At 48.3% G+C, this 26,869-nt stretch overlaps 1 protein-coding gene across 7 annotated transcripts in view; it reads left to right on the top strand.

Annotated features, from left to right (window-relative positions):
* Window positions 1-26,869, top strand: part of LOC131496055 (carboxyl-terminal PDZ ligand of neuronal nitric oxide synthase protein) — a 285,001-nt gene that overhangs the window by 33,332 nt on the left and 224,800 nt on the right. The window contains exon 1 of one of the 7 annotated variants that reach the window (XM_058701204.1): window positions 162-183. The exons of the other annotated variants lie outside the window; for them this stretch is intronic. The gene's annotated coding sequence lies outside the window, so the exon portion shown is untranslated. Of the gene's footprint in view, window positions 1-161; window positions 184-26,869 lie in introns of those variants that run through there. 7 annotated transcript variants of the gene reach the window in all.

Genomic DNA, 26,869 nt, shown 5'->3' with positions numbered 1-26,869 from the left:
CACTTCTCGGAGCTGCCTCCTTGTCACCAGCCTGCCTGCCTTTCTGACGGGCTAGGAACAAGTTGCGTCTCTGTACTTGCTGTGCTTTAAAGTTTGCACTTGGCACGGTCCACCGAGGGACCTCACGGCATCTGCGGAAGCTGGCGAAAGCCTTGGAGCAAGGGCTTGCGTTGTCCTCTCGGGGTAAGAGCATCCCGGTTCCTAGCATACTGAGCTTGCAAGGCGGCTCTGGGTTCCAGTTCCTTTGTCGCTGGGTTTTGTCTGTTTTTTTCTTTTTTTTGTTGTTTATTAATAAAAAAATTAATGTTTGTTTTTGAGAGAGCATGAGCAGGGGAGGGGCAGAGAGAGGGAGACAGAATTCAAAGCAGGCTCCGGGCTGTCAGCACAGAGCCCGACGTGGGGCTCGAACTCACGAACCGCGAGATCATGACCTGAGCCTAGGTTGGATGCTTAACCGACTGAGCCAGCCAGGTGTCCCTTTAATATTTATTTTTGACAGGGAAAGAGGCGGGGGGTGGGGAGGGGAGAAGGAGGGTGGGGGGAGAGATAGGGGCAGAGGGTCCTAAGTGGGCTTTGCACTGTCAGCACAGAGTCTGATGTGGGGTTTGACCTCATGAATTGTGAGATCATGGTCTGAGCTGAAGTTGGATGCTCAACTGTTGGATCCATCCTGGGTGCCCCAATGGCCACTTCTTTCTTTTTTTTAATGTTTTTTTAAATTTAATTTTGAGAGAGAGAGAGAGAGCAGGAGTGTGGGAGGGGCAGAGAGAGAGATGGAGACACAGAATCTGAAGCAGACTCCGGGCTCCGAGCTGTCAGCACAGAGCCTGATGTGGGGCTCGAACGCACGAACTGTGAGATCATGACCTGAGCTGAAGTCAGAGGCTCAACCGACTGAGCCACCCAGGCACCCCAATGGCCACTTCTTTCAACGCCTTCGGGCTAATTCTTTTATCTCTGAACAAGTTGACGAGATCAGACCTGTGGCTCTCGGGAGGGCCCATCCAGCTCTTGGGTCAGTCGGAAACTTTCTGGGCCCGTGCTCTGCACCGTCGGGAACATAATTGGACTCTCGGGTCCTGACTTGTCAGAGCTCGCCACCCAGGATGGTCTGACGCGTGCACACCTTTTAAAGACGGACACCCGACAGGTGGCTGGATGGATGGCATGATGAAGCCGTCACTTCTCAGAAAAGGATGTGTGTGTCTGCTTGGGTTTTCACGACTTCGGTTACGTTGTTTCCCCTGAGAACTCCCTTAAATACAGGCGTGCGTGTATCGTGTGCTGCGTATGTGAGCTCCGTAAGCACGTCCCGGACAAAACAGCCGCTTTTTACATAGAGTATTTATGTTCTTCCTAGCAACTCTGCAGGGCGAGCTGCTCTGATCTCCAGCAAAGAGATGCTCGCGTTCAGAGAGAGGAAGTAGCCTTCCGAAGGTGATGTGGCCCCTCCCTTGTGTCTCACTTGAGTGCTGGTGGCTTTTTCCGCTGTCTGGACAGTGTGTCCTGCTGGGGGTGTCCGGTTGGGAGGTGGGGGGCATGGGGGTCCCTGAAGAAGGCAGGTTGCGACAGGATCACAAGTATGCGTTCCGGGTGCCTGGAAATGGGGGCGAGAGGGAGTTGTTGCCTCTCCTCTCCGTGGCCTTGGCCGGGGGGGGGGGGGGGGGGGGGGGGGGGGATGGAGCTGGAGGCTGGCAGTAGGTAGGGTGTGGGTAGTCTTGGTTCCTGTTGGAACCAAGGGTTGTTGCAGCAGGACGGAGGCAGTCTGCGGCTTAGCTCGTGGGACGTCTATAACTCAAGCGTCCAAAGGCGCGTCGGGTGGCCCCGTGGAGTCCTGTCGCCCCCACAGTGGAACGTGCTTGGGGCTGAGGCTGCCAAGGTGTCTCCTCCCTCCTGCCCATCCTCCCCCCCCCCCCCCCCCCCCCCGGTGGAGAGGCAGCCACAGTAGAGCTCCTGCCCCTGGTTGCTCTCGCGTGCCCTTCCAAGGCGGGAGAGTTACAAATCTGTTTTATTCTGAAGGCAATGCTGTCACAGGCAGCTTGAAAACCTAGAGCTTATGCAGAAAAACATAAGTCAGTGGGAGAATGTTTCAAGTGGTGGGGTGGCAAATGGGGTTTCCTCGACCCCTCTGTAATCTCAGTTTATGTGCCAGACGTTGAGGCACTTCAGGCAGTACTTAGTATGAATGGAAGGAACTTCCATCATGAGCCCCCACCACCCAGGGCTGGAAGAGGCCACGTTTGCTCTCCTGCGGGGCAAGATCACCCCGCTTTGCAGGAGTATCAGCCAGGGTTCAACCCGAGAAATGGGCTGGTTGGAAAGGCGTGTGAAAAGCTTTACTGTAAGGGGCAGGTGGGCACGTCCCACATGCACAGGGCCGGCTCCGAGGCTGGAGCTCTTGGGCATGGGTGGCAGCTGTCCTCCTAAGGCCTTTCAACTGCTTGCATCAGGCTTATCCGGATGATCTAGAGTAACCTCCTTAAGGAGGATTGCAGACCTTAATCACATCTCCAGGACACTTTCACAGCAATGCCTAGATGAGTGTTGGGTAGAATGACTGGGGACTGTATCTTAGCCAAGAAGCTGTGAAAAAAGAAACCACAAAAAACAATCATTTGGTCAAGTATCCTGTTTGAAAATTAATTTGGAAAACTGGGTGCATCACCTGCCTTGCTAGCCCAACCCCTCCTCCTGCAGCCCTCCCTGATTTACCAGCTCTAATGTGAATCCTACTGGTCTCACCTGGACCTGTGCACTCAGAATGTTGTGTCCTTTTTGGACTTGGTTATATTTATACTTTTTCTTTTCTTTTCTTTTCTTTTCTTTTCTTTTCTTTTCTTTTCTTTTCTTTTCTTTTCTTTTCTTTTCTTTTCTTTTCTTTTCTTTCTGTTTCTTTCTTTCTTTCCTTCCTCCTAAGTTTATTTATTTTGAGAGAGAGAGAGAGAGAGAGCAGGGAGGGACAGAGAGAGGAAGAGAGAGAATCCCAAGCAGGCTCCACACTGTCAGTGAGGAGCCGGATGTGGGACTCGAAGTCATGAACCGTGAGATCATGACCTGAGTCAGGTGCTCAACTGACTGAGCCACCCAGGCGCCCATCATACTTTTTCCGAAGTATGCTTAAGTCTTGTGTGTCTGTGGCATTTCCCTGTGACTAAGTTGGGAGCTCTTGCCAGGGTGGGTGGTGGCTTCTGTCGTGTTCGTCTGTATCTGGTCTGAACCCATGCCACAGTGCCCTGAGAGGCTTCTCCGTGACTGAAACTGAGGACCCTTCTGCAGGTCCCAGAACGGCCGAGATTCTCGCTCTGTCTCCTTTTGGAAGAAAAAGCAATTTGTTTCGTTTGCTTTTGTTCACGCGACAGATATTTTCAAGTGTCCCCTATGAGCTGGGGATTTTTCTATGTACCGGAGATCTAGCGACGAACAAGACAAACATGATCCTTGCTCCTTTGGAGCTTTACAAACTGGCCTGGGTGTTGGGGACATGGGAAGAGGGAGAATAACAAACAGCCATACAAACGAAACACAGGCCGATGTCAGATGGTGCTGAGTGAGTGCGTTGAGGACGTACATACAGCAGGTTGCTGGGACTAAACCTGGTCCCTTTCGGAGTTCAAATAATGACTTTCTAGTTGTGTGATGTGGGGCAGATTCCTTTATGTCTGCGAGCCTCCGTTCTGTCTATGATAAGAATCTCAGGTGTTGGGGAGTCTGGGCCGCCTGGTGGGGGAGGTGACTGTTGTAGGTTTCGGAGAAGAGGCCCAAGGAAGATGAATTATCTAGGAGTTCTTTGGGATGGTAGGAGCTTTGCTTCTCAGGGTGTGGTTTGCAGAGCTGGCCTCTATGTCCCTGGAGATCTTGTTAGAAACACGGACTCTCAGGTCCTGTCCGGGACCCACGGAATCAAGTCTGCATTTTATCAAGATCCCCAGGTGACTTGTGCACAGACTCCAGTTTGAGACCCACGGAGCGGAGAGGCTGAGGGTGCTTCACAGGCTGATAGAGCAACTCGTAGAAATCCTTGGATTCGGGAGGGAAACGGGGAGGAAGGAAAGCACGCAGAGGGGTCCGTTTTCCCAGTTGTGTCCCGAGTGAGGTCCGTCCATGAAGAATGGACTGGTAGGAAACTGCCTTATTCCCGGGATTGCCAGTTGGTTACATCATCACAGGAGGCAAATAGTGGGCATTTGCTCCGGTGACCGGGCGTCGGATACGCAAGTGGGCGGCTGTGCGGAGAGGATCCAGGAGCTGGAAGTGGCTTTTATCCAAAGGCTGTTCGGGCCGCCGTGGCTGGGTGTACCCCGTGCCTTGGCTTCAGGGGTGCTTCCCTTTGAGATCCTGCAGCCTTCCGCAAGCAGCCCCAGCTTCCAGCGTGCGGCCTGCTGACATAGCCACCGTCCCCTTCTCCGGAGGCTGGGTGAGGGCTCACCTCCGTGTGCGGGCTCCCGTGTCACTATCTCCCACTGTAGTTGTGACCCTCGGGCTGTAGTGTGCTGATCGCCTTGGAGGTTGACCGCTTTTTGATGCCTTGTGGGAGTTGACTGCATCATCTGTCCGAGTTTCCGGAATAGGCTGCCGCCCAGTGAATTTGCGTCAACAGCTAACCCTGACCCGTGGGATGTCTGTTCTCGTGTGCCGTGTCCCCGAGAGGGCAAACCTTTCTCCCTTGGGCATCGTTGAGGCCTGTATTTCCGCCAGCTACAGCTTAGAAAGTTCTTGGGTGAGCTGGTAGCTTAATAAGATCAATCAATTCATAGTATTTTCACCTCAAAATCCATTCTAGTTAGGGGTGACTAGAAGCTCTAGGGGTTTCTTTAAACAATATTTGTGTCTTGGGGCACCTCACTGGCTCAGTCGGTTGAGTGTCCGACTTCGGCTCAGGTCACGGTCTCACGGTTTGTGGGTTCGAGCCCCGTGTGGGGCTCTGTGCTGACAGCTCAGAGCCTGGAGCCTGCTTCGGATTCTGTGTTTCCCTCTCTCTCTCTTTCTGACCCTCCTTTGTTTGCGCTCTGTTTCTCTCTCTCTCTTCAAAAATAAATAAAAGCATTAAAAAAAAGAATTTGTGTCCCAGAGGTGACAGGTGGGAAAAAGTCAACCAGGCAGGCAGAGGACAGGCATAGCTTGTGATTTGACCACGTTAGCATTCTGATTTGTTGACTTGGTTGCTGATCTGGGACAGGTGGGTGTCTCAGAAGTCTTGATGTTCCCACATAGACCCGTAGTTTCTTTGCGGGTTAAGCGTGTATTTCATCAGCTTTGGAAACGAGGGGCAGCCTTCGTTCCAGTGCCTGCATCACAGTGAAACCCATTTCATTTTTAAGTTTCTCGAACTCTCCTGCAGCTTCTTGCCGATCTATAGACCACAGCACCAGGGAGGAGGACAGGCGTTGAAAGTGCCCGTGTGGACAGCATTAATCCATTTTGGGGGCATTATCTAATTAGAAAATGCTGGCTTCGGTTTCCCGGGGATAGGAGCTCATTTTGTGCATTTTGCTCTGTTTGCATCGGCTGTCTCTCCAGATACTGCCCTTCTCCACACATGGCTCCCGTCTTTATCGGATCGGTCTCGGCCAGTAGCGACGAGATGCGTGTGTGGATTTACTTGCTCCTGTTTAAATGGATCTCAGCCCGTGTCTGATGCTTCAGTGCCAACTTCTTGGTAGCTATTTTTTTTTTTTTTTTAAACTGATGAATTCTTGCCAGGTAATTCATCATGAGATTTCTCCTTCTCTAGACACGGGGGTATGAACTCGTGCAACCTAGTGCTCTCATCTTTCTTGTTTGAGGGGAAGGGAAGGGAACGTGGGAAAGCCCACGGACACATCGTGGGCCCTGGCAGCTCAGGACCCCGAGCCCCACGGAGCCCCAGTCGCCCTCCAGGTCAGGACTGCTGGCCTCCTCCCTCCTGGCCTTTCAGACAGGTCGTCGAACCCATCGGTGAACAAGTGTGCCCTTGTGCTCCTGGAATCAAAAGAGGGGCTGGTGTCCCGAATGCACCTTGTCGGGCCGCTACGGGGAGATCCCTGTAGGCTCTCCCAGGACAGCTGCTGGGGCTGCACCCTTCCCGCCCTCTGGGAAGGTCCTGTGCAGATAAAGCTGCCTGGCCTGGCACGTATGTGCATACACATGTATGTGTGCTTGTACATGTGAACACAGGAGGCGTTTTCACAGCCTCCTGGGAGCCTGAGAGACCCATCCGAGGGGGGACAAGTCCACATACTCCACACTGGTTTCCACTTTCTCGCCAGACATGAGCCCGTGAACGTTGTTCTGCCTTCCAGGCCCTGGCACATCCTAGGGCCCCTCTTCCCAGTGGTGTTAGGAGAAGATAGAGATCAAAAGAATGAGCTATTTCATCAATGACCGTTGCTTAGTGGGCACTGTGCCTGGCTGATATTCCGTCAACTCTTCATTTAAAAAAAACCCCCCAAAACCCAAACCGTCCTTGGCCTCCAGTGTTTCCTGCGTGATTGATCAGTATTTGTAGAGCCCTTCTGTGTAACCACTGGTTTCTGAGGAGTCACTTGATATTTTTGGATTTGCTCCCTACGTCCTGAACACGCGCTGCGTATCCAGGGCTGTGCGAGAGGTGGGGGCGAGTGTGGGTTCGCTGGTATGAGTCAGAACTCCATACCCGGTGGACGCTTGGTTCCTTTGAGTCACGGACCCCGTGGAAATCTAATGAGCTCTTTGGCCTCTCTCTTCCGAAAACTGCTCGTGAACTGAACCTAGCATCTCATTTCAGGGGGTCCATGGAGCCTGTGAGAAAGTTCACGGGGATTCCTCGGACCCCAACATAGGAGCCCCTTGTCTTGATGATGTGACCGACCAGTCTCTTTAAAGCTGCCTGGTAATATGTTGTCATGGGTATTTTGGGAGGTAGGGATAGTAACTTCTGGACCCTCACATCATATTCTCTGTTTATTTTTATTTTTAATTTTTTTTTAACGTTTTATTTATTTTTGAGACAGACAGAGCATGAACGGGGGAGGGGCAGAGAGAGGGAGACACAGAATCGGAAGCAGGCTCCAGGCTCTGAGCCATCAGCCCAGAGCCCGACGCGGGGCTCGAACCCACGGACCGTGAGATCGTGACCTGAGCTGAAGTCGGCCGCTTAACCGACCGAGCCACCCAGGCGCCCCTTTTATTTATTTATTTATTTAAAAAAATTTTTTTTTCATATTCTCCTTTTAAAGAAAAATCTAGAAACTGGACCATTTCACTGTCCTAACCAGAAGAGGGTCTGTTTGGAGTCCATGAAGGGGTGGGGTAGGGAAGCTATTTCACTAGCCCCTGAGGGAAGGCAGGGAGAGGTATTAGGAGGTCCGGACATTCCAGAGAGGTTTTCACCTTCCTCCAGTTTGGAAACGGGGTCTGGGCTCAGTGCCCGACACAGGCGATGTGCTGTCTGAGTAATAGGGAGGGATTTGCTCCGCAGACAGCGCGCCTGGGTGCCCGCACGTCCCCGAGGGCCGTATGGGGATGTCCCTGCGTTTCAGCTTCTATTTACATAGAGCTGACGTCGCTGGGTTTACTCCACATTCTCAGAAAAGCCAAAAACCAAAACAAAACACCAAATGGCAAAAAATAAGCAAAGAACTTATACTGCTGCTGTTCATTTTTTATTTAAAAATTGGCAACGTGAAGAGGGTTCAGTCAGCCTTAGCAGGAACTACTTGTGTGACTTTTTAAGTTAAAAAGCACAGGAAATAGGGGGGTGGCAGCATGGACTAAATGGGCGACGGGCCTTAAGGAGGGCACTTGTTGGGATGAGCACTGGGTGTCGTATGTAACACCGGGTTCCACTCCTGAAGCCCAGGCTATGCTGTATGTTAAGTAACTTGAGAATAATAATAATAATTAAAAAAAATAGATGAAATAAGTGATGGGGATTAAGAGGACACATACGATGATCACTGAGTAACGTATAGAAGTGTTAAGTCCCTGCGTGATACACCTGAAACTAATATAACACGGTGTGGGAACTATCCTGGAATTCAGATAAAAAAATGTAACAAAGTTATACACGCACAAAAAGTACGTGAGTCCCCCTACTCTGTTCTGCAGCTGTGGGTTTCACTTGGATTCCGGGGCACTTAACAGCCAGGGCTAAGGAATCTCTGTCTTGTCTTTGTGGGTATGGGAGGGTAGGGAAGGGTGTTCTCGTTGGTGAGGGGATTTGCGGAGCCATTTGGAAATTGCCTAGAGTGGCCCTCTGAAGTCTCGGAGAGGGAAATACGCTGGGGGTCCTGGGCTTGTTGGATGGGAGACGGAGGGCATCGTGGAGGCAGTGGGCATGCTGATAAGCCGGTGTACGGGCCGAGGTGACAAATGTGATCCTAGTCCACGAATAATAGAAGGTCTCCTCTGCTGCCGGTAGGAGCATCAGTTGGTAGAACCTTGAGAAAGCGGCTTGATTAGGGGCGCCTGGGTGGCTCAGTCGGGTAAGTGCCCGACTTCGGCTCAGGTCATGACCTTGTGGTTCCTGAGCCTGCGTCCCACATCGGGCTCTGTGCTGACAGCTTGGAGCCTGCTTCAGATTCTGTGTCTCCCTCTCTCGCTGACCCTCCCCTGCTCACACTCTGTCTCTCAAAAAACAAAAAGGAAAAAAAAAGAAAAAAAACACAGCTTGATTATATACATGTGTGTATGTGCACCTGTATGTAGATATTTCAACATTTTCCTACCCTTTTGCCAAATAACTCCTGCTTCTGGGGATCTGTCCTACAGAAACAGAAGTGATTTTGCGCATGTTCAGCCCAGTGAAAAAGTGAAAGGCAGCTTTAAGGGAGTACAAACTGAGGAATCGTTATGCAAGTTGGCAGTTCCTTCAAAGGGGGGGGGACATTTGTGCAGTTGTGATGCTCGTTATGAGTGGGGAAACAAGGGAAAGATTGGGGATCTGGTGCAGGAGAGGAGGGGAGAATCCTTTCAGGTCCTCCCGCCCCGCCTCGTACTTTTTAACATGTGCTTCTGCACATTTTCCATGTAGACCCCCCCCCCTTGGCCCCCCTCCCCCCAGTTCCTTTATCTGCCCACCACACTCCTCCGCAGTCTGTCTCTTTCCTCTGCCGTCTGTCTGTCTCCTCCCGGGTCTGTCCGTCTCCTCCGGCTCTTGGAGAAGTGTTGATGCTTCTGTTCTCTAATCCCCGAGTTCCTCTCTCTCGGGTACACGTTCTCAAAAGGCTCCCTGCTCTGTAATTTTCTATTTACCCTCATCTCCAGGGCAGAATTCCTCCTGCGGAGTTAAGACAAAGGATCCCTGTGGAGCCGTGTTGGGGTATAGCGAGATGCCTTTCTGCCAAAGGACTTGGAACTTGAGGATTTTTTCCATTTACGAAACTGTGTTTGAAAAGGGGTAGACTAATCACAGTTCGAGGGCGTCTGTGGTCCAGCTTCCTCATATTGCCAGTGAGGAAACTGAGGCCTGGTGATGGGCTCGGAATGGTGCAGCTGGTGGTGACAGGTGTGCCTCCTCCCTTTTACAGAGGAGCACGCTGGCCTAGCCCTTTATTTAGCTGTGTGACTTTGGGGGAAAAATCTGAGCATCGTGGTGGTTGCATTTTTTTTATTTAAATTTTTTTTATTTTTATTTTTTTTATTTTTATTTTTATTTATTTTTTTTTTTTAGAGAGAGCATAAGGAGGGGAGATGCGTAGAGGTAGAGAGAAAGAGAATCCCAAGCAGGCTCTATGCTCAGCGTGGAACCCGACGCGGGGCTCCAGTCCCTGACCTGGGATTGTGACCTGAGCTGAAATCGGGAGTCAGACCCCCCAACCAGCTGAGCCACCCAGGCTCCCCAGTTGGGTGCATTTGTAAACTGGAGGTTATGAGGTGCCTGCCATGTGTGAAGTGGATCTGCTATTAAAAATGAAAATAAAAATAACAGCGAAAGTTAGTAATTTTTATTGTTATTACTAAAGAGGAAGGAGTTTTCTGTTATTGTCTGTACCTGCTCAGAAAGTGGAACCCTTTCCTGTTAAGGGATGTGGGATAATTGTTCAGATAATGTCCCCACGCGGGAGACATAAAGCAACAATTCAGTGTTTACAGTCAGGGTGGAGTAACCCCTTCCTGAACAGTTAAGGTCATTATGTTGAAGCAGAGAACCTCCTATTGAGTATGACAAGATTATCCATGGACAGTTTTCTCGTGTGCGGTAATTAGCAGAATGAAAATGACGTAAAGCAAGACATGTAATCTGTTAAAATTGTCTTTTTTTTTTTTTTTAAGTTTATTTTTGAGAGTGAGGGCACGAGTGGGGGAAGAGCAGAGAGAGAGGGGGAGAGAATCCCAAGCAGGCTCTGCCCTCTCAGTGCAGAAGCTGCCGCGGGGCTTGAACTGACAAACCATGGGATCATGAGCTGAGCCGAAATCCAGAGTCAGCTACTTAACCGACTGAGCCACCCAGGCGCCCCTAAAATTGCCTTCTGATGATGGAATAAGTGTCCAGAAACTGTGCTCTGAACTTTCAATGGTGCTTAGGAATCCTGATGCTAGAAAGTGTACTAAACTATCTGGTGGGCATGTAAGAAAATGGGAATTACTCTTTTAATTTTTATTCCATACAGGTTGTCCATAAATCTTAAATTGAATTTTTGGGAAGACTAGCAAACCCTCCAGAATCCAAGGTCACATTGTGCTATGTATGTAGTAGGTCTTTGGGAAGTCTGTTTTAAGACATTTTATTTTGAAAACATTATAAGATACACAAAAGTAGAGAGGGTAATATAATGAGCCTCTGAATACTCATTACCTTGATTTAATTGCTTTTAAGATTTTGCCACATCTGCTTTGTCTACAACCTTCTTCCATTATTTTGTTGAAATCTTTTGATGTAAGGTCATGAGATCACGTTTCACCACTCCATCCTTGAATATGAATCTGCATAAAAATGGGGACTTCTCTTACACGCCTACAAAAGTCAGCAACAAAATCCCTGTACCGGTCCTTTCAATTTCCTCCAGTTGTCTTCAAATTATACTTGGTTTGTTGGGACGAGGATCCGAATGCAGGTATATACATTGCACTGGGTGGTTAGGACTCTGGACTATTGGCAAAAGTAGACCCCCTGCCTCCTTTATTTTACCCCTGTGATGCGACTTTGAAGAAACTGGTTCAGTTGTCTGGGGGAATGTCCTTCCACTCTGGAATTTTGGGGGACTCCTGAACACCTATATCATGATCTATTCAGTGTGTTTCACAACTTTTACAGCCATGACTCATTTCGATGCTCCTGCTGTGTCCTGTTTTGAGAGGGATGATTCTTCCCCTCTAGTGTCCTCTTGACATGACCCCATTCATTACAAAAAAAACAGTTTTCCCATTAGTTTTTACGGCCTCCCTGCTTTGTGGCTCGTGGAGATATCCTAGGCTGATCTATTTCCTGGCTGGGTCTGTACATTTCCCAACCCAGACCTGGAAGCAGCCTCGTCTTCAAGGAGACCTGTTTTCATAGAAAAGGATTTTAGAGACCATAGTTCGGGTGTTGGGGGTACTCACTGCTTGCTTCTAGGCCTTTTCATCGTTAAAATGAGGAAACCTATAGTTTCGAAAAATTTATACTGCCATTTCCTATTTTGATGAATGTTACAGATTTTTAAATTTCTTTAATTTTATACTTGTGTACTTTTTTTTATTGAAAAATCTTGGTTCCTCACAATGTTGTCTTATAATATACAGAATACTTTCTCCCCCCAAATACCCATATTGCTACTACTAATACTGAATAAAGTTGAAGATTTCATTGCAGTTCTTTGTCCTTAGAATCTATTCTATCAAGTATTTATTGTCATCAAGTATTGTCCAAATACTGTGTTCTGGAGGCCTGTGAAATACTGATTTTCCTTACAGATTGTGTCTCCAACTTGTTTCAAGTTTTTACGTGAAATTTTTGAATAACCTAGGACTACAGATTCACAGCTGTTCACATGGTGTATTCTGAGATGTTCACCATCTGCCCTGGGTCTCTTCTCATCCTGTATGTAAACAACATTATTAGTTTTTGGATAACACACTTTTTGGTGTTTCTCTTTTGCAGATGTAAATGTATGTAATATAAAGCTGGCCCTTGAACAACACGGATTTGAACCGCGGGTCCAATTAGATGATGTGGGTGTTGGTAAATAGAATTCATTACTGTAAATGTATTTTATCCTAAGGTTTTCTTTAGCTCACTATTGCACATAGTGTAAGAATATACTACGTAAAACCAAACACACAAAACATATGTTAATTGACTATTACTGGTAAGGCTTTGGTCAGTAGTAGGCTATTAGTAGGTAAGTTTTGGGGGAGTCAAAAGTTATACGCGCTTTGTTGATCGGGGAGGTGGTGTCCCAGCCCCTGCGTTGTTCATCTGTGTGTATGTGTCCATCTCTTCCCTAAATCCCAACAGAAAAGGGAACATACTCTATTTACCATTTGCCATGTTGGTTTTTTTTCTTTGAATTTCAAACAGAAGAGTTGCAAATACAGAAGGAAGAATTGCAATTTAGTCTTCACCTTGCTTCTCCTTCCTTCCCTCCCTCCCACCTACCCACCCATCCATCCATCCATCCATCCACACACACATTATCTACAGATTTTACCATTAATTGCCACTAAAATAATTTTTTTTTTTTACGGTCAGGATCTAGTCCTGGATGGTATGGTATGTTCTGTCTCTCTAGTCTTCTTTAACCTGGAATAGTTCTTCAGCTGTTCTTTTATGACCTTGACATTTTTGAAGACTACAGCTCAACTTGCAGGTGTCCCTTATTTGGGGTTTGACTCATGTTTCCTGATGATTAGATTTAGGGTTACCATTTGGGACAGGAATGCTGCAGAAGTGATGTTCTATCGTTCATGGTGCGTCCTATTGGGAGGTACACGATGTTGGTTTGTTCCATTACGGGTGATGTTAACCTTGTTTTCTCCATATTGTTTTTGTTCACTTAACAATATATCCTGGAAACCACGTAAGCGTATGGAGCTCTTCTTCATTTTCTTTTCTTTCTTCCTCTTCGTTTTCCTTTTTTTCTTCCTTCCATACAGCTGTATGGCATTGTATCCTGATGAACATGATTTGTCAACTCCTTCCGTATTGACTGTTAGATCATTTTTAATCTTTTGCTGTTAAAAATTGTGTCACAATGTATTACCTTAGGCAAAAATCTTTTAACAGTTTTGCTATTTTTTTGCTTTGGGGATAGATTCCTAGAAGGGGGAGCTCCTGGGCCAAAGGGGAAATGCATATGCATTTTTGATAGGTTTTGCCAGGCTTCTCTCCACAGAGATGATACCATTTAACATTCCATACCCCGGCCAACAGTGTCATGAAGCATGGAGTTGAGTTAATCTCATATGTGAGAAATCGTATCCCTGTATAGTTTTTTTTTTTTTTTTTTTTTAAATTTATTTATTTTAATTTTTGGGACAGAGAGAGACAGAGCATGAACGGGGGAGGGGCAGAGAGAGAGGGAGACACAGACTCGGAAACAGGCTCCAGGCTCCGAGCTGTCAGCCCAGAGCCTGACGCGGGGCTCGAACTCACGGACCGCGAGATCGTGACCTGGCTGAAGTCGGACGCTTAACCGACTGCGCCACCCAGGCGCCCCCCCTGTATAGTTTTAACTTGCGTCTATTTTGAGTGGGATTGAGCACACTTTACTTTGTAGAAGGGCCACCAGCATTTATTTTCAGGAAAGTGTTAAGATCTTCTGCCATTTTTCTATCAGAGTTTTGGTCTTCTTCTTAAAATTTGGAAGCTCACTGCCTATTAGGGACACAAGTCCTTTGAGATCAGTTGCAAATATCTCTTCTACTTTGTCATTTGTTTTTTGACTCTTTATGGTGTTCTGTGCCTCCCACCTCCACCCAACTGCATGCAACTTTTCGTGTTTGAAAAATTAAAAAGTTGAAAGGCCAGTGCAGTGAACCTCGAAACTCGAAGTTCACCAGTTTTTAATAATTTTGCCGTATTTGTTACATCTCCTTTTTTACACAGTACTGCTGTTCCACTTAAAAGTCTGTTGTAGAAATTATGACTCTTTCTCACTAAATACTAAAGATCCCTGTCCTAAGAATAAGGGCACACCTCTATGTAACTATAATAAGGTACTGGAAAAAAATTAATGGTTATCGAATTGTTTCTGCTATAGTTTCATATAGTTTATATGCTTTTATATAGTTAAATTTATCTTTTAGTGCTTCTGGATTTTGAAGCATAATAAGATTTTTCTCCTGTGAGAGATGGGAGGAAATTTATCTATGTTTTCCTTTAGTTAAAAAATTTTTAAATGTTTATTTTTGAGAAAGAGCGTGCAAACAGGGGAGGGGCAGAGAGAGAGGGAGGCACAGAATCCGAAGCAGGCTCCAGGCTCTGAGCTGTCAGCACAGAGCCCGACGCGGGGCTCGAACTGGTCAACCGCGAGATCACGACCTGAGCCGAACTTGGACACTTACCTGACTGAGCCCCCCAGGCGCCCCTGTCTGTTTTCTTTTAGTATTTGGATGGTTTTAATTCAGTTCTCTCATTTGGTATTTACCCTGGTGTCTGAGATGAGGGGCAGATCTGATTTTACAGTCTTCTAAATGCATTCTGGCAGTCCCAGCACTATTTTTTAAAGTAAATTTCCCGTTACCACTGAAGGGGAATATTGCCTTTATCATATACTTCATTTCCGTATACACTTGGGGGGTTTTGGCACTTGTCTTTTGCATTGTCTTTTAGAGACGTATTCATTTAGTTGTATTTCATTTCACTCCACAATCTGTTACCCTGTGGCTCATTCTCCTCACGGAGAATTCATTCCTTGTGCATATTTACAAAAAGTTCATCATATCCGAACGAAATATTCAGTGGTATTTTAAATATTGATCATTTTCTTCAACGTTATCCAATATCGCTGAATGAAAATGCCTCAAAAAAAAATTTTGTATTCCAAACTGAAGCTGATCTGTTCCACTTTGTTTAAAAGGGGTAGAGGTTCCTGGTTTTCCCCACTATCTTTGTTTTCTCTCCTTTCCAAAAGACAGAAGTATGTGCTATTTACTTAGGCGGTACAATGGAGTTTGCAAATTGGACAAACGGAAAAATTTGTCCCACATTCAACCCCTGCTTCCTCTCGTAATTTGCGAAAGTCTGTTTGAGCCTCGAGACTCCCCACCAAGGATCAGCTGCTGGGCTGGGAGGCCAGCCTGGGCCTTCCCTTCCCGGTCAGCTGATCACTTTGGTGGGAGGGCTGTTGAGTGACCACAGGATGGGTCCCGATGAAGCCGCTGATTCTTTACCCAGTCCGGGGGATTCTCACTGGGCCCCCATGACCCCTGGCTGAAGTTTACACTTTACTCTGCATACCGGGATTCATGACGACTTGAAGATGCTAAATATACTGGGTTTTTTTTTTTTAACGTTAATTTAATTTTGAGAGAGACCCGGAGCATGAGTGGGGGAGGGGCAGAGAGACACAGAATCCAAAACAGGCTCCAGGCTCTGAGCTGTCAGCACAGAGCCCGACGTGGGGCTCGAACCCACGGACCACGAGATCATGACCTGAGCGGAAGTCCGATGCTTAACCGACTGAGCCACCCAGGTACCCTTAAATGTACTGGTTTTTGTGAAAGTTCCCATCAGTTCACGCCCGGGTGTGTTGGGTCCCCATGTCAGCTTTTCTCTCTTTGTGTGTCTGTGGTTGTCTGTGTGTGCACGCCTCTCTCTGGTTTGGCTACGATCTGACCATTCTTGCCTTCTGTGCTCCCTCTCTTCTCAGAATTCCCCCCCTTTGACCTGTGGTCACGTGTGCCACGTGTTGTTGTATAACTGTTTCTCTGGGTCTCCTCCCCCGATTGAATAAACTGGGCTCTTTGTCATCTGACCTCCTTTTTCTTTTTTCTTTTTTTTGGTCAGCCGTCATTGCTCGCTTGGCCACAGCATTGACTCCCTCCTCTCCCTCCTCCTCAGTGTCCTGTCATTGCCACAAATACACCATGATGCTTTCCTTCCTCTGTCTCACGTGTCCTGTCTCCCGTTTCCCCAGCTCGAAGTGTCCTCCCTTATCACTTCTTCATATCCGTGTGTCCCAATAGGCCAAGCTCAAACATCCTCTGGAGCTGCCCCTGATCTCGGCTTCGTTAGCAGATTGCACGGTCTCTGTAGAACCCTTCATATGCAAATGCCAGTCTTCAAGAGGCTGTGACTTCCTTCAGGCTGCTGATCCCATGTCGTTAAACTGTCCTTTGTCGTGGAAGCCTGTGCTGGGCCCACCCACGGCAGGCGATCCCTGCGTGTTGCGAAATGAGTAAGTCCAGATCTTCAGCCACTGCGGAGTCTGGCTCCCACCCCTGCAGGACTGTTTCTCTTGCTATGACTGAGGCTTTTTTTTTTTTTTAAGTGTATTTGTTGAGAGAGAGAGAGAGACCGAGAATCTCAAGCAGGCTCCGTGCTGCCAACGCAGAGCCCAACGCGCGGGGCTCGATCTCACGAATCGTGAGATCGTGACCTGAGCTGAAATCGAGAGCTGGACGCCTAACCGACCGAGCCACTCGGGGCTCCCCTGACCGAGGCATTGCTGAGAGAGTTGGTGACGAAGCTGAACGCAGTGTCGTGCACGTATTGTCTGGCTTGGTTGACGCGTGTTAACTTTTCCCATCTGAAGCGAGTCCCTTGAGGTCAGAGACCTCTCTCCGCCGTCACGAATATATTGGTGGAGTTGTTGCCTATAAGCCTCTCGGTAGGGGAGATGCTGTGCTAGGCTCCCTCCGTCTTAGTGCCAGACCTAGTCTTGCAATATGGAAATACCTGCTACTTTCCTTGAGCTGTTTTGGGAGCCCACAGCCGTTTCTGATACCGGCTGTAATGACGATAGCCCCAGAAGGCGCGTGGCATTTCTTCCGTCTGGCAGATGAGAAGACAGAAGCACAGAGAGGTTAAGTAACCGGTCCAGTTTCTCTCAGCCTGTAAGTGGCAGAGCTGGGATTTGAACCTAGGTCTTTCTAACTTTTGAGACCACAGGGCTCAGTAACAAATATGTTATCGCATGAGTCTTCATTTCTCCTACAGAATTGATTGTGGCGCTTTGCACCCAGCAGATACTTCCTACGTTACCATTCCGGAGCCGTTTATCGGCGTCGCTTTTACAGGTGATGAGTGTTCACCTGCTCTGCTCTATTTCTCGGGCAATATCCACATGACACTTGCTGAAAGCCCTGTTTCTGTCACCTCCCAAGAACAGGAGAAACCGAGTGCTTTGGGCCCTCTCTGCTGCGGCTTACATCAGGGTACAACGTCCAAGGCAGGGAAGAGGCCTTTCCAGAGGCGCTCTCGCTATTGAGCAGAATGAGACCTTGCAGGGATAAGTTAGTCCAGAATCTTCACACTGGGCTCTGGAAGTTGACTTCACGAGGCAGTTGCCATGTCGGCTGTACTAAAATAAAACCAGGCACCTTGTCTAGTGTCCACTGTGTGCCATGATGTTTGTTGGTTGAGGCTGGTCATCAGAACCACCTAGTGAGTTAAAAAACTGTGGCTTCTCAGGTCCCACCCAAGGTCTAACAGATTACAATTCTCTTCATTGGGCTCAAGTAGGTCTGATAGTCCAGGTTTAGCATCCACAAATTTAGTCCTTCTCCATCTTTCTCCAGAGAAGAGAAAATTGAGACTTGGGGGAATGGATTTGGAAAAAGTCTTGGGTGTGAGTGAAGCAGGAATGCTTTCCTGTTTTCTTACTGTTTTCTGCGGCCAGAGGAGTTTCTGCGGTGGGGGCTTAACGAATGTAGTGGGAAGCACGTCCCCTCAGGGCTCGTGTATGTGTTGCATTTGCACATTTGAATGCCTGCTTGCCCTCTACTAGGTGCTAGGTGTGGGGATTCATGAGGTCTTTGGTCTTGGGGTCTGTCAATTTAGTGAGGGGCAAGTAGGTGAGCCAAGGACTTCATTAAAGCTGATTCCACGCCAGGGGGCCGGATGTGAGGGGGAACACAGATAGAACGGTCTTCGTTATGTGAGCTGTTGGGGTAGATGGGCCAGAAACAGTTAAAGTTTGTGATTTCCCATGGAAAGAGGCTTCTAATTTAGATCGGTAAACAGGCTGACCCAAAGTACAATGTCCTTGCGGGGACATTTCCCTGGGAGGTTGGAAAGTATTCAGAGGTGACTTGATTTAGTTGCTGTCCAAGCTCAGCAGAAACAGCCCTTTTTTTTTTTTTTTTTTTTTTATGGGCCTCTTGGACTAGTCCCTGGGCTCCAGGGTTATCTGTTGGCATCTTTTTTGTTGATTGAGATTTAGAGGTAGAAGGAGCACCAGACAGGAAGTCAGAATCTCTGCCTTTCAGTTTCTGCACTGCTGTGAAACTTTGGCCAAGGGTCTCCGTTTCTCCAATCCTCAGGCTTCTCACCTGGGAAATAGAGCCAGCAACATTGTCTGCTTGTGTTTTAGGATGTGTTAGCAGGATCCAATGAAACCATGTGTGAAACTACTCTGAAAATTGTGAGCTGCATAATGTAGCCCTTTGTGACCGTCAGGACTTCTCATTTGGTGGCACTGGCACGTGTGTGTTCTAGACACGCTGACCCGAGGTGTGCATGAAAAGGTGGACCCAAAGCCTTCTAATCGTGGTGGAGGGAGGTGGGACAAGGTGGAGTCCCCCGGAGGGAGGAGGTCACGGGACACCTGACTCAGCTAAGTACCGGCTGTACTACATCAAACACAATACTCCTTTGAGCAGGAAGTGAGGGCATCCACAGACTCTTTGGGACGTGAAGCCCGTTGGAGAAAGCCCAAGTCACAGATGTCTCCTCCAACAGGGGATCCGTGGGAAGCTCACGACAGGAGATTTATGTCCGGTGAGATTGGGTAGATGGGTGCAAGGCAGTGACACCGTGCGATCATTTCCTATCCGCCTTGGTCAGATCAAAGGAGAAATGACTTTGGTGTAGAGAGTAGTAGCCAAGGAAAAAAACCTAGATTCCTCCCTGAGCTTCAGGGACAGTGGAACACGGAAGGTTCCCTTTGGACAGAATTACCTGGTGATGTGAGATCACGGGAATGGGATGACTATTATTTAATAATAGCACTTAATAGGTGTTCAGTGTAATCTCAGCTTATTAAAGTAATACGGAAAGTGGTGGTAACTGTGTTCTGAAACTGACGTTAGGGTACAATATTCTGATGATGATCTAATTCCCAGCGCACATGTCTCCCTGTTGAGTCCTTCAGCCCTGTGGGCCGTGAGCGGCCTCTCTTGGGCTCAAGACCCCTTTGGTTGACCCCAGTTACCCAGTATCCCCAGTGCTCTCTGGGTCATCCGTGGTGGGGTAGAGATCTGTTTTCTTGAAACCAGAGTTCTCCGCTAGGTAAGGTTCCCGGCTTTGCCTGAAGGCGTCCCGGTTTCCTTGTTTGCTCTGGCTGTTTTCTCTGAGCTGTAGGCGTTTTGTCTTTTCCTTTGTGGTCTCTTGACTTGGCACCTAACTGAAACTTTGGTGTTAACAAGGTACAGTGATAGTAGTTGATGGACTATCACGAGGTCGTGCGTTGGCTGAGATTTCCGGGTTGGTCACTCCAGTTCCGTGTTCGCTCTCTAGCAGCCATTTACCTAAACTACTCTCCAGGTGTGTGCTTGTTATGTTAGTCTACTTAATTTGTCTGTGTTCTTGGTGTTCAAGCCTTCGACACTTGTCATGAAAGTCTTTAACGGCAGAGGCAAGTCACTGTTATCTTAGATTCCCAGCATTTGGTTCTATTTTCCTAACTTGGCCACAGGAGACCTTTTAATCCCACCAAACAGTTTATATCCCTTGTGTGTCTTACCTATTTTTGATAGAAGCAACTCTAGTAGATTGCATACCCCTCTTGGTTACCATTGCGTCTGAACCCAGGGACCATTAATAGTTTTCCCTCAAGTCTATAAATGAGGTCATGCTCTCGTGCCGTTCTCTTGTTCTAAAAGTGGTATTTTATACGAATGAGATTTTAGAACAATCTCTCCTTTTTGTAATCCGACAGCAGTATAAATTATTGACGTTTATTATTCTCTTTTACGTGATAGATGAATCTGCTCAGTTTTAGCCATCGGGTGACTCATATGTTGTTAGCATTCTGCTGTGGCAGTGGGTGGTCTTCAGCATTTCATTGGACTAATATGAAACTCCACCAAGGAAATATGTTGGAACTGGTATTTATTGCCTTAATCTTGTTGTCTGCCTTGAGAAGTTGCTAACTAAATGTTTTCTCCAGCTTTTCCTTAATTGCAGTGTGGTTAGTTCCTCTTCGCTGCAGGAAGCCGAGGTATTTATAGATTGTTGTTATTATTTCCGTGGTTGGTAGAAGTAACCAGCATTCACCGAGTGCCAAGAACCTACTTGGCGTGAAGCAGAACACAGAAGAAGATCTAGTTCCTGCCCCACGAACTTGATGCAAAGTGGGCTGGGCAGGGAGGAGGGAAGGAAGGGGAGACATTTTCCCCAAATCGTACGTATTCGAAAAGGGAGAGAAAATGAAATCAGCTCAGAGGGACACCTTAGGAATTAAATGGGATAAAAGACAGGTGACACCGCCATCAATATCGCGTTTATGGTCAATTACACAAATCCGAGGAATGAGTCATAGCGAGCGCGGGTGTAATGGATAATGTCTTTCAAAAACAGGTGAGGGTGGTGGGCGGTGGGGAGAGGGTGACAAGCGGGGATGCAGATGTTTAGAGGAGCCCCGAAAATCATCCTGGTTCTGTCCGCCTCCCGAACGGCCACATCTGATGAGTTTCCCAGGCCTGTCTCAATGCCTCGTGGGTATCCCCCCCCTCCTGCCCTGATTCTGTTGCTCTGGTTCAGGTCCTTCTCTCTCACCGGTCTGTCCTCCATGAAGCGGCCATATGCATCTGAACAGAGTTTGCGTAAGTCCTCCTGTCCCCGGGTGAGAGGACGTGCGGCCCCCTAGAAGCCATGTGGACCGCGGCTCTGTGCGTGCGTGCTGTGCTCCCGTCGGGAACGGGCTCCTTCTCAGCTGCCGTGTGACAGGAGCTGTTTCTCCTTCAAGCTGACTCTTCAGTGAAGGCACCTGACCTGACCTGATCAACTTAGGTTTTGTCCTTCTGTACGGCCACTGTGTCTCGTAAGTAGGAGCTCATCACAGCGGTGACCTGAGTACTTTGTCTTGTCGAAGCGCAGGTCTGTCCTTGTACCCTGGGTTCTTGTAGAAGATCGGTGTTGTGTCTTCGAGTTTTCATATCCTCAGTGGTCGTGGCTGTGGGCTGGGTGACGGAGGAAGGACCGGCCGGGTGGTTTCGGGCTGCAGGCTTCTCAAGGACAGTGTGCGTGCTGAGTATGTACAAAGGCTTTTGACTTTTACAGATCATGAGGGGGAAAGACAGGCTCTTGGAATCGTGGGAAGATGAATTTCTTTCTCATTCTGGAAGGTTTCCAGTACTGGAGGACAAGAACAGTTGGTACAAATGTCCTGAATGTGTGGATATGATCTTGATAGGGGAACACCTGTTCTACCCACAGAACTGGCATTTACTGGGGACTGTGAGAAACGGAAGCCTTCGTTTCTTTGTCTCCCAGGGGGACAGCCAGGTCGTGCGGGGAGGGGGCAGACCCAAGTTTACCTTGTAACTTGGCAATTACTGTCACCATCTGGGGCTCTGCCTTAAAGCATGAGGATGTCGGGGACACTTCTGACCTTTGTGGAAACTCAGGAAGGGTAACTGAATTTCGAGAGCAGCGGTGACAAACAGACCTATTTTCTAGAACACCAAAGGCCTCATCCTAAATGAACTTTAGCGTGCATTTAACGTCTAGCTAAAGTGCTTTAGCAGTTAATTGAGTTCATTAAGTGGACTGCATGTCATTTCGTTTGTCCGTGTCCCTTAAATTTGTTTAGGAAATGGAATATTATGAATCGACTTTTGAGGTGGGAACTCCAAACATTTTTTTTTTTTTTAATTTGAAAACTTCTAAAACTTCTATACACACCTGCCTGTGTATATGTGATTAAGTGTCATAGGGGGTGCGATTTAGGCACACAATGCAATTTAGGATGCTGAGATTTTGGGAGTCTAGTGAGAACTGTTATATGAGGGGCACCTGGGTGGCTCAGTCGGTTGGACATCCGACTTCAGCTCAGGTCATGATCTCGCGGTCCGTGAGTTCGAGCCCCGTGTGGGGCTCTGTGCTGACAGCTCAGAGCCTGGAGCCTGCTTCGGATTCTGTGTCTCCCTCTCTCTGACCCTCCCCCACTCACACTCTGTCTCACTCCGTCTCTCAAAAAATAAACGAACATTAAAAAAAAAAACTGTTATATGAGCAAGTGAGAACATTAAAACAACCCAGGTTAGTACTGTGGCAATCGGTTTCAACAAATGCTGCAAACCTCTTCAGAAGTGGAAATTCTGCGTGGGCTGGAGGGGATTGGAGAACGTCGTGTAGGGAAGAAAATGAGATCGAACCACGTCGTGAAGAGGGTGGAACGTGAAGAGATTTAAGAGAAAAGAAAGAGTTCCAGGGCAGGAAAATTGTACGTGCAAAGCCAACCAGATGGGGATCCTTCATACTTTTAATACTTTAAAAAGTTACGGTGTTGATTCGACCAAGTACTTAATTATAGGAATCTGGGCTCGTGATCCCCCTACCCCCGCCCCCTTGCTCTTTGGTCTAACCTCTTCTGATTCTGGGCTGGATATGAAAACAAATGCAAGACCGCGTCCTTCTCCTTATGGAGCTTCAGTGTTGTGAATTACTCCCTCCTACTGCAAAGTGGAATCAACTGCAGATTTTGAAATGAAAATGTCAAATTAGAACCTCAGATTCTGTTTTCCTGGTATGGCACCCTGGGCTCACGCTCTCATTTTCCCACTGCCTTCTGGAGATGTTCTGTCCCTCGCCCCGCGCCATGCTGTGGAGGTGGGTGAATGCCTTACCTTTCGCCGGTGGGAAATCTCATGTTGGGTGGCTTGCCAAAGTTCAGGAGACAAGTTGGTGGCGGAACCATAGTGTTTGTCTTTAATTGCTTCTCAGCTGGCATGAAGGGAGCTGCCTTTGAGCAGACAGAAGTGCCTCTTGGCCTTTGCGGGACGGGTGCTGCCCTCCTAAACACGCCCTGGGATTTGTGGAAGCGGCGGATTGCATCAGGCCAGCCAGAGCGCAGGTCACAGTGCAGCAGGTCCCAGCTTCCTGGGGGACGCCTGGGAAAGCGTACGAGGATTTGGAGATCCTGGGCGTCTTGGGACTTGGTCTTTGAATCTCGCCCCTCCCCTGAGTCCTCAGGGCCCTTGCTCCTGGTGATATAGGTGGAAGCTGAGCGTTGGCTTGCCATCTTCCTTCACTTCTTTGACTTTGTCACGTATGGATGCTCTCCCCCCCCCCCAATTAGGAGGCAAGGCAAGGCTGGCACTTGGACACCACCGCCTCCTACGGCAGAACCGCCTCCCGACATTTCCTATCCATCTATCTCCTTGGTCAATTTCAGCCTCTCAGCCACACTGTTGTGTACATTCAAATTCTGGGCCACTCCTGCTACCCCCAGAGCCATGTGTCTGTCCCTCCGTGCTTCTGCAAGGCTATTGATTTGCCATTTGCATGCAATTTAACTGGATTTGGGTTGGCTTGTGTTTCCGGATGCTTTTATATCTATTGATCTGATTTGATGGTACCCATCACCACAGTTTCTAGGAGTGCTCTCGGGGCGGAGGGAGCAGCATGGTGGGTTGCTGTGTTTTCTTTAAAGATGAGGCAGTCCAGGGATGCAGAGGCCCTAGAGGTAAACTGCAGAGCTCTCTCTTCTTTCTAGAAGTCTGTGTGTGGGGACCCTTTTCCGCCCTTTCTCCTTGATTTCTAACCCCGTTCTTCAGCCTGTTCAGTTGCCCGCCTCCCGTTCTGCTGTCCCATTAATCAAAACCCGATGCCTTCTCTCTACCGTGATTGCTCGACATCTGTCCTGTGCCTTAACACACGCACATGTGCTTGCATACACACACGATTCTGTCTTACTATCGTGTTAGATACGCAGGCTGGCATTTCTCCTGGGGTTACTCAGACTCCTCTCCGTCCATAAATCATAGACAGAACACCCTCCTTAACTGAAAGTTACAACAGCTGTGGATTGGCTTGGAGCATGTGTGTAAGCATATCTGTATCTGTGAGCGAGAAACTGTGCAAGTGTGTAAGAAGGAGTGCTGGTGTGGTCAGGGGAGCCCGCTGTCTGTCCCTCACATTAAATAACCTGAGGGAACAGAATGCATTGGACAGTTTCTTTGGATACATAATACATTGATTTGTTAAACAACTCCAGCTAACGTGACAAACGTATTGTGTATCAGTTGCCAGTTACCTCAAAATTTAGCTCCCAGAAACAACCATAATCATTTATGACATCACATAGTTTCTGTGGGTCAAGCTTGCGGGAACAGCTTAGCTGGGGGCTCTTGTTCCAAGGCACTTCGGAGATTGCAGGCATCTGAAGACTTGATGGGACTGGAGAATCCAGTTCCAAGATGGAGCACTTGAATGGCTGGCAGATTGGAGCTGGCTGTGGCCTCACGGATCTGTCCATAGAGCTGCTCAGGTCGCTCCAGGACATGGCGGTAGGCTTTGCCCAGAGCGATTGAACAGAGAGGGCTTTACTCTCTTTAAAAACCCAACTACAGAATTCATACTCTGTCATTTCTGTAACATCTTACTGGTTCCTCAGCTCAGCCTATTCACGCTTGGAGAGAACTACACTGGGGTGTGAATACCAGGAAACGAATCATCTAGAGCCATCTCAGAGGCTGGTTACCATACACCCAAATCTCAGTGACTTCTATCATTCAGCATTTCTCACTTCTCACCGCACAGTCCTTTAGTTCCTTGCGGACCCAGACTCTCTCCATCTAGTTTATCCTCCTTGAATGGGAAAGACAGCAAGGATGTCCCGTGGGCATCTTTTTTTAATAACCAGATTTGGTGGTGGTGAGCATCACTTCTATTCACGTTGTATTGGCCAGAACTCACAAGATCTCGCGAAGGGGGTTAGATGATGCCATCAAGCTGTGTGTTTTCAGCAACCGAAGGGCACAGATATGTCCAAAGCCGTTCCTTTGAATTCAAAGCTCTTCGCGGAAGACTTCCCATGTAGTGAGGTACACCCTGTACTTTACATGTCTTATTTTTCACGTTAAGCCCTTCACTGAAGTATCACCTCCGTTTTCAGATGAAGAAATTGAGGCTCACTCAATGCCGGGCCGCCTCTGAGCTATCCCAAAGTGGAAACCGATTGTACTAATCAGTCTGGTGATCTTTACGGTTCCAGTCTTGCGCCATGGCATCTGGAGAATGGCTCTGCTTCTCCCTTTGCAGGAGAGAGGTGGTGACTGAGGGCAGCCCCCGACTGGAGCACATTGCTCTGCGTCCTGGGAGCAGGTAGGGCTGTAGAAAGGGAGAGTCTGTGGTCCGCGCCCCCCCCCCCCAAAAGGCTGGTGCTTTGGTTTGGCTCCACCCTCCCTTCTCCCTTTGATGTACCTCCTGCTCCCCATCTTAGCAGGCGGGGAGCCGGTGCCACATTTCCACTCTATCGCAATAATATCACCTTTTAAGATTTTTGCCCCGCCCCCTCCCCTCCCCGTTTTTTCTCAAGTAGGCTTCGTACCCAGCACAGAGCCCAACGCGGGGCTTGAAGACCCCCGAGATCGAGGCCTGAGCTGAGATCAAGAGTCGGATGCTTAACTGAGCCACCCAGGAGCCCCTATAATAACTTCACGTCTTGGGGCGCTTGGGTGGCTCAGTCGGTTAAGCGTCAGACTCTCGGTTTTGGTGCCGGATGCGGTCTCACGGTTTGTGAGTTTGAGTTCGAGCCCTGCGTCGGGCTCTGCACTGACAGTATGGAGCCTGCCAAGGATTCTCTCTCCCTCTCTCTCTCTCTCTCTCTCTCTCTCTCTCTCTGCCCCTTCCCTGCTTTTGTGCACGCTCGCTCGCTCTCAAAAACAAACATTGAAAATAATATCCGCTCTTGCAGAGCTTCATGATTTGCAAAATCTGTTCCCATCGATCACTCCATCGAGCCTCACAAACACTCTCTGCCCACTAAGGGGTGGGAAGAACAGGTGTTCTGACCCCTGTTTAGGGAGGCTGAAGCCCAGAGAAATCAACGCACCCTTCTGTTGGGTAGTGGGGTGGTGGTGGTGATGGGGCACGTGGTTTTCCTTTGGTTTGGTTTTGTAAGCGTGGGAAGAGTGGCCCAAGAGGATGAAACCGTGGTCATAGTGGGTGAGGAGTTTGCACTTCTTGGGATTTGTACAGAAATGTGTACATTGATATTGTGGTCATTTTTTTAATAGAGTTAAAAAAATTTTTTTTGTTTATTTTTGAGAGAGAGACAGAGCGCAAGTGGGGGAGGGGCAGAGAGAGGGAGACACAGAATCTGAAGCAGGCTCCAGGCTCTGAGCCATCAGCGCAGAGCCCGTTGCGGGGCTCCCACTCTTGAACCGCGAGATCATGACCTGAGCCAAAGTCGGACGCTTAACTGACTGAGCCACCCAGACGTCAGGAGTGTTTCACCATCTTGCTGGGCAAACCAGGATAGAGGGGGAAAGGGGACACAGCACCTGGGGTGACCAACCGGGACAGGTTTACCCTGGAATGGGGATTTCTCTGATGTGGAATTTTCAGTGCTAAAACCCAGGACAGCTGTAGGGGCACCTGGGTGGCTCAGTCAGTTAAGCATCCAACTCTAGCTCAGGGCATGACCTCGCAGCTCGTGAGTTTGAGCCCAGTGTCGGGCTCTGTGCTGACAGCTTGGAGCCTGGAGCCTGCTTTGGATTCTGTCTCCCCCTCTCTCTCTAACCCTCCCCTGCTTGCGCACGCGCGCTCTCTCTCAAATATAAATATTAAAAAAAAAGTAAAAACGAGGATATCTCTAGATAA

The sequence above is a fragment of the Neofelis nebulosa genome, chromosome 15, assembly GCF_028018385.1.
Source record: "Neofelis nebulosa isolate mNeoNeb1 chromosome 15, mNeoNeb1.pri, whole genome shotgun sequence".
Taxonomy (NCBI): Eukaryota; Metazoa; Chordata; class Mammalia; order Carnivora; family Felidae; genus Neofelis; species Neofelis nebulosa.
The sequence above is the reverse complement of the archived record's forward strand: the minus strand, read 5'-3'. Positions and strand labels throughout refer to the sequence as shown.